Raw genomic sequence first — 7,017 nt, forward strand, 5'->3', positions numbered from 1 at the left:
ATCCCGGATTCTAAAGCCGTTCTAGTAAGGAACATTAAGAGTTCAATACTTCTGGTAACCTAGGTCTATCTAGACCTTCTGGTATGATCTTTATTGATTAATTTAAGTTTGATATTTATTATAGCTTTGGATATTCCGATTAGAAAGGCTGATCTTTTAAAATTGATTAATTATTGAAGTCTTCAGCTAATTTCCAGATACTTTATCCTAAAATTTTTCTTATATCAACTAATAAAGATGTCTTATCCTAAGAATTCTGGTTTAAGGATATTCTATTCTAAACGATTTTTAAAGATCTTCTATCCTAAAAATCTTTAGTTCAAGATTATTTACCAAACTGTCAACAATGCTAAACTCATATGCAACAAGTTTTTGAAAATAAATAACAAGTAAATAGTCAAAAGATTTATATTAATTAAAATAAATAAGCCCAGGGGACTTATCCAAAATTTTTTAATCCGGACTTCACCATACAAAAAGATGGACCATCCATCCGGGTTAAGTGGAAGTTACTAATAGTTCATAAAGTGCAGGAAATTAAAAACAGGGGCAACAAAGGCTTCATCCCCACAAACAGAGGATCCCTCCACCTTTGTCACCCCCGCCAATTGTCTTAAGGATCATGGATCCTTTACCCTAAATATCTATTGTTTATTACAGACCATAGAAATTGTTCATAAAAACATTAACACCAAATAAAAAAGTGGGCTCGGGCCTTGTCTTTGATATCCTTCATCGCCCACTTAAGATGCATCTTCAACTGCAGCATCACCTTTCCCCTTGCCAGCTTCAACCGCCTCCTTAACGCCACTGGTCCAGCCTCGGTATTCTCAACCATCTCTTCATCATCCTCACCACCAAGGTCGTCAAGAGCAGCCTTCCATTTCTCCACATCCCAAGCCGACTTGTCAAAAGAGGGATCACCGGCCTCCGTCGCCATCTTGATCCGAGCCTGAAAGATCGACCTAGCAGCCCACACCTTGGCTTCATCAGAAGCCTGCTCCACTGCCTCTTGACGTTGGGCTTCGGCTAAGGAAAGCTGATCCTCCAACTGTTTCTTCTCCTTAGAGAGCTGGATCATAGCCTTATCCTTAGCAACCATAGCTTTCCCTAAACCTGCCATCTTCTCGCTCATCTGAAGGATAGTCTTCTCATAATAATCTCTCAAAGCAACTGTTGGGTTTTAACAAGATTATCAAAGTGATAAAATCCTTATTTTACCAAAAACGCAGCGGATATAAGTTTTAAATCTTGTTAGTTTTAGTGTATAGAACCAATTCAATACATGCAAAAACCCAAACCCGGATCCAAATACGAATTACACACTATCAAACACATGCATGTCACTATAAGTTCATGCATGTTAAACTACCTTTCAATATGAACAAAAACCGGGTGAAAGAGATGATGATTGAAAGGAAAGAACTTGAATATGGAAGTTCCTCAAGCTAGCTTACCCCAAGCATCCAACAACACACCTCTAGCTAGGATTTTGGCACTTGAAAAACACCTTCTTCCTTGGCCGAAATTATCAAGAGAGAAAGATAGAGAGAAAGCTTAAATGTTACTTGTGAATTGTGTGTATGAATGAAAGAAAAAGATATTGTTTTTATTCAAATGCTTCTTTCTCTCCACCAATAAAAACCTTTGCATGTCTCCACTCACTTATAAAATAATAATATATTTGAAAGAGAGGGGAGGTGGTGGTGGGCCCCTACCCCATGGTATTATTATTATTATCTTTTCTTTTAAACATATATATATATATATATATCCATACATATATACTTTTATAAGTTTATAACTTATAACTTATAGAATCTATTATATGTTAAGAGACATGTCTGGTTATTATTGTTTACATATTGCTATTCAACCAACTTAAATAATACTATGTAATGTTCTCTCACAAAACATAAATCATCCATATGATTTGTTTATTACACAAGTACACTTTATTTAGAAACCCCTTTCTAAATAACTCAAGTGTTAATATTCATTTGTTATGATCACATCATATGTAAACGAATATTATCGGTGTTTGTTTAGCTTGTTATTGGGTATGACCCGACTTGGATCATAACGTACTAGCCACATCAACTCTAATATGTGTCTTGGGCAGATCAATTCCAACAATCTCCCACTTGCACAAGATACATAGAAGATTGATGCAAGTAGCAAATACCGCCTAACTACGGTTTACTACCCCTAATACGCATGACGAAGTGCCATTCAATAACATCATCCCTTTCAAGTCCCATACTTGAAAATGATTTAGGTGAAACTATCATTTATCCTTTTGCCACAAATGTCATGTTAAATCCAGAGACACAGAGTGATCATTCTCTGTTGATTTAACTTGTCAGGCCTTAGACATTTAACTCTCAACGAATAAGAGGGACAAATCCCCTATTGACTACATACGTTTCTCACTATCACCTTGTACTATACTTGAGCTTAGCCTTATGTACTGACATATTTCAGAGCAGCGAAGAACTAATTCAAAGCATAATATTCGATGAATATCAAAACCCAATATGTATCTCAGGTCGGAGGATACTATGAAGTTCAACTTTACTCAAATTTACTTATGATCACAATCCCAAGGATTCCATGCAGTAAAATTGAGAGCGGGTCAATCCAATATTTATCCCATAAATATCTATGAACCTTGGCAGCAACCCTTTGCTATATTCATACCTCATGAATATCTACCGATCCAAGTTCATAATAGTCTTACTTTCACATTTGTTCCCACAAATATGAACGACTACGGACGTTTAGAATAATTCAAATTATTCACGGATTTAAACATACTAAAATGGAACATAACTCAAGAACATGACTGTAACCAAAACCATATGATTGAGTTAAAATAAAATTGTTCCAATATCCAAATACAAATTTTGATCAAATCCAATCACTAGAATATCGAAGTCCTAAGGCGCAAGTATAACCCTCATGCTTCGGCCTTTCAAGGAGTTTCGTGAGTGAGTCCGAAATGTTTTGATCAGTGTGAACTTTGCTAATACATATCTTTCCCTTTTCAACTTCATCCCTTATGTAGTTGAATCTCCGCTCAATGTGCCTAGTCTTTTGATGTGCGCGGGGTTCCTTGATTTGAGCAATCGCACCCTCGTTGTCACAAAAGATTTCTAGAGGGTCCTGAATGGTACGGACTACCCCTAGATCGGTAATGAACTTTCTAATCCATGCAGCTTCTTGAGCTGCCAATGAGGCGGCGATGTATTCTGATTCAGTGGTGGATAAGGCTACCACATCTTGTTTTGCACTCTTCCATGAGACAGCACCACCATTGAGAACGAAAACATATCCCGATTGTGATCGAGAATCATCTCGATCAGTTTGGAAACTCGCATCAGTGTAACCCTTTACAACGAGTTCCTCCTCACCAGAGCCATATATTAGAAACATATCCTTAGTCCTTCTAAGGTATTTCAATATGCTCTTAACAGCCATCCAATGGCTAGTTCCCGGATTTTGTTGGTATCGACTTGTCATGCTCAAGGCGCATGACACATCCGGTCTAGTGCAAATCATGGCATACATGATGGATCCTATAGCAGATGCATATGGGAGACCACTCATTTTGTCTTGCTCATCCTTTGAGCTTGGACATTGAGAAGCACTCAACATCGTTCCTCTTTGAATAGGTACCAAACCTATCTTAGAGTTTTCCATCTTGAACCTTTTCAAGATCTTGTCTATGTATGCACTTTGGTTCAAACCTATCAACCGCCTTGATCTATCCCTATAGATCCTTATTCCCAGAATATAGGCGGCTTCACCAAGATCCTTAATGGAAAAACAGCTTCCAAGCCAGGCTTTTACACCTTCCAAGGTTGGAATGTCATTTCCAAACAGTAATATGTCATCGACATATAATACCAGAAAGGTTATGATGCTCCCACTAGCTTTCTTATACATACAAGCTTCATCAGCGTTTTTGATGAATCCAAATTTCTTAACTTCACCATCAAAACGGTGATTCCAACTTCTAGATGCTTGTTTCAATCCATAGATTGATTTCTTCAACTTGCATACTTTGTTAGGATGTTGTGGACCGACAAAACCTTCAGGCTGACCATATAGACATCTTCATTAAGATGCCCATTTAGAAAAGCAGTTTTGACATCCATTTGCCATATCTCATAGTCATAATATGCGGCTATGGCAAACAATATCCTTATAGACTTTAGCATTGCCACGGGCGAGAAAGTTTCATCATAATCAACCCCTTGAGTTTGAGTGAAACCCTTTGCTACAAGTCTAGCTTTATAAGTATCCAAGTTTCCATGCATATCAGTTTTCTTCTTGAAAACCCACTTACTTCCAACTAGTTTGGAATTTAGAGGTGGTGCAACCAAGTCCCATACTTGATTGTCATGCATGGATTGCATCTCAACATTCATAGCTTCTAGCCATTTGTCACAATCAGATTGCGACATTGCATCTCGGTATGTGGTGGGTTCATCCGAATCTACCACGTAGCATCCATCCATGAAAAATCCATATCTCTCAGGTGGTGTGCTAACTCTACCAGATTTGCGAATGTTTTGTGTGTTTTGATCAACCATTTGATCATCCTCAACAACCTCTTGTTGATTGCTAGTGTCAACCAAACGTGTATCGGCTTGTAGTTCTCGATCCTCTTCGAGTTCCACAGTTCTGTCAGTTCCTTCCATTAGGAACCTTCTTTCCAAGAACTTTGCCTTTCGAGCTATAAACACTTTATGCTCGATTGGATTGTAGAAATAATATCCCATCGAATCCGTGGGATATCCTACAAATATACACTTAGTGGATCGACATTCAAGTTTGTCAGGGGTGTAGATCTTAACATAAGCCTCACAACATACCTTTAAATATGAAAATTTTGGAGCCTTTCCATGCCATATTTCAAAAGGTGTCCTATCCACTTTCTTGGTTGGTGCCATATTTAAAATACGGGCAACGGATATCACAGCGAAACCCCAAAACGATAGAGGTAATGAGCTTCTAGCCATCATGGATCGAACCATATCCAATAAAGTTCGATTCCTCATCTCGGACACACCATTATGTTGTGGTGTTCCAGGTGGAGTAAGTTGTGAGACAATCCCACAACTCCTAAGATGTTCTAGAAACGCATCATTGAGGTATTCACCTCCTCTATCGGAACTTAGTACTTTGATTGTTTTGTTGAGTTGATTTTGTACTTCATTTTGGAAGACTTTGAACATTTCAAATACCTCATTTTTGTGTCTTAACAAGAACACATACCCATAGCGACTATAATCGTCGGTAAAGGTAATGAAGTATCTTTCACCATTTCTTGTCATTGTCCTAAAAGGTCCACATACATCCGAATGTATGATACCTAATAAGTCTTTCGCCCTTTCATTTGTTCCATTAAAGGGTTCTTTGGTCATCTTTCCCAATAAACAAGATTCACATTCATCAAATGAATCAACATTTGATTTCAAAAGACCATTCTTTCGAAGTGTATGAATACGATTCTTGTTTATGTGACCAAGACGACAATGCCAAAGAAAAGTATTACTCAAATCCATTTTGAGTCTTTTGGTGTTAGCTTGGTACAACGAGTTATCAATGTATGAGTCATCATGAATTAATTCATAAATGCCATAAAACGGCATCGCTTTAAAATAAAAGACATTATCCATGAAAACATAAATACCATTATCAACAAACTTAAAGTCATAACCAGATTGTCTTAATACAGAAACAGAGATAATATTCCTAGTCAAACTAGGGGAATATAAAATGTTTTTCAAAACAATTTCCAAACCATTTGGAAGCTTTAAAACATAATCTCATCGGGCTTGGACGTCAACCTTTGCTCCATTGCCCATGAAGAGACTTATATCTCCTTTCTTCACCTCATTTCTTCTTTTGAACCCCTGCAATGAATTGCATATGTGAGTTCCACATCCGGTATCTAATACCCATGTGTTAGAAGAAATAATATTAAGATCAATGTGAATCATGAAAGTTGTACCTGAGGTTTGCCCCGCATCCCTCTTAGCTTTCAACTCCTTGAGATAGGTCGGACAGTTTCTCATCCAATGACCTATCTCACCACAACCAAAGCACGGATCCTCAGCGCTAACCTTTAGCTTCTTTGGCTTTGGCTCCGCCTTTGCCTTTCCCTTGAACCCCTTCTTGACTTGCCCCTTACCAACGGCAACCTTTGCTTTTGGTTCCGGGTGATGCCTTTTCTTTGAGCCACCCTCATTGATCGCAAGAACGGGTAAAACCTTTTTACCCATGCCGGCTTCGGCTGTCTTAAGCATTGCGTGAAGCTCACCAATGCTTTTGTCCCATCCGTTCATGTTGTAGTTCATGACGAATGTCTCAAACCTTTTAGTTAAGCCATTTAGGATCAAATCCGTGGCTAACTCTTTTGAGACGGGACAGTTAAGCCGTTCAAGCCGATCAATGTGGCTCTTCATCTTAAGTACATAAGATGAAACAAATTGGGTTTCTTCCATATGACATGAATGAAGCGCTCGAACCGTTTCGAATCGCTCAACCCGAGCTTGAGTAAGGAACATTTCCTTAAGTTGGGTTATCATGTCATACGCCCCATGATTCTCGAAATCCTTTTGGATCTCGGGAATCATTGTTCCCAACATGAGGCAAGAAACTTGCACCGAATCCTCGGTGTATTTTAACCAATCCGCATAGGCATCCAAGTTGTTGACATCGGGTTCATCGGGAATAGGATCGTCTAAAATATAAGACTTCTTTTCTTGCTTGAGAACAATTCTCAGGTTTCGATACCAATCCATGAAGTTGTTAAAGTTTAGACGATCCTTATCCAGAATGGATCTTAGTGATAGATTATGCACGTGTGGGATAATTGCGTTCGGTGCGTTGTTTGCGGCCATCTAAAAGAATTTTAACAAAGTTCAAATTAGTATTTTCGATATTAATAAAATTTTAATCTTTAATACCCTTTAATGTCTCCAAGACAATTATTGATTAAAATCT

Source organism: Bidens hawaiensis, unplaced genomic scaffold (assembly GCF_021521415.1).
Source record: "Bidens hawaiensis isolate Kalapana, Puna unplaced genomic scaffold, B.hawaiensis_p1.1 tig00021170_1, whole genome shotgun sequence".
NCBI classification, from domain to species: domain Eukaryota; kingdom Viridiplantae; phylum Streptophyta; class Magnoliopsida; order Asterales; family Asteraceae; genus Bidens; species Bidens hawaiensis.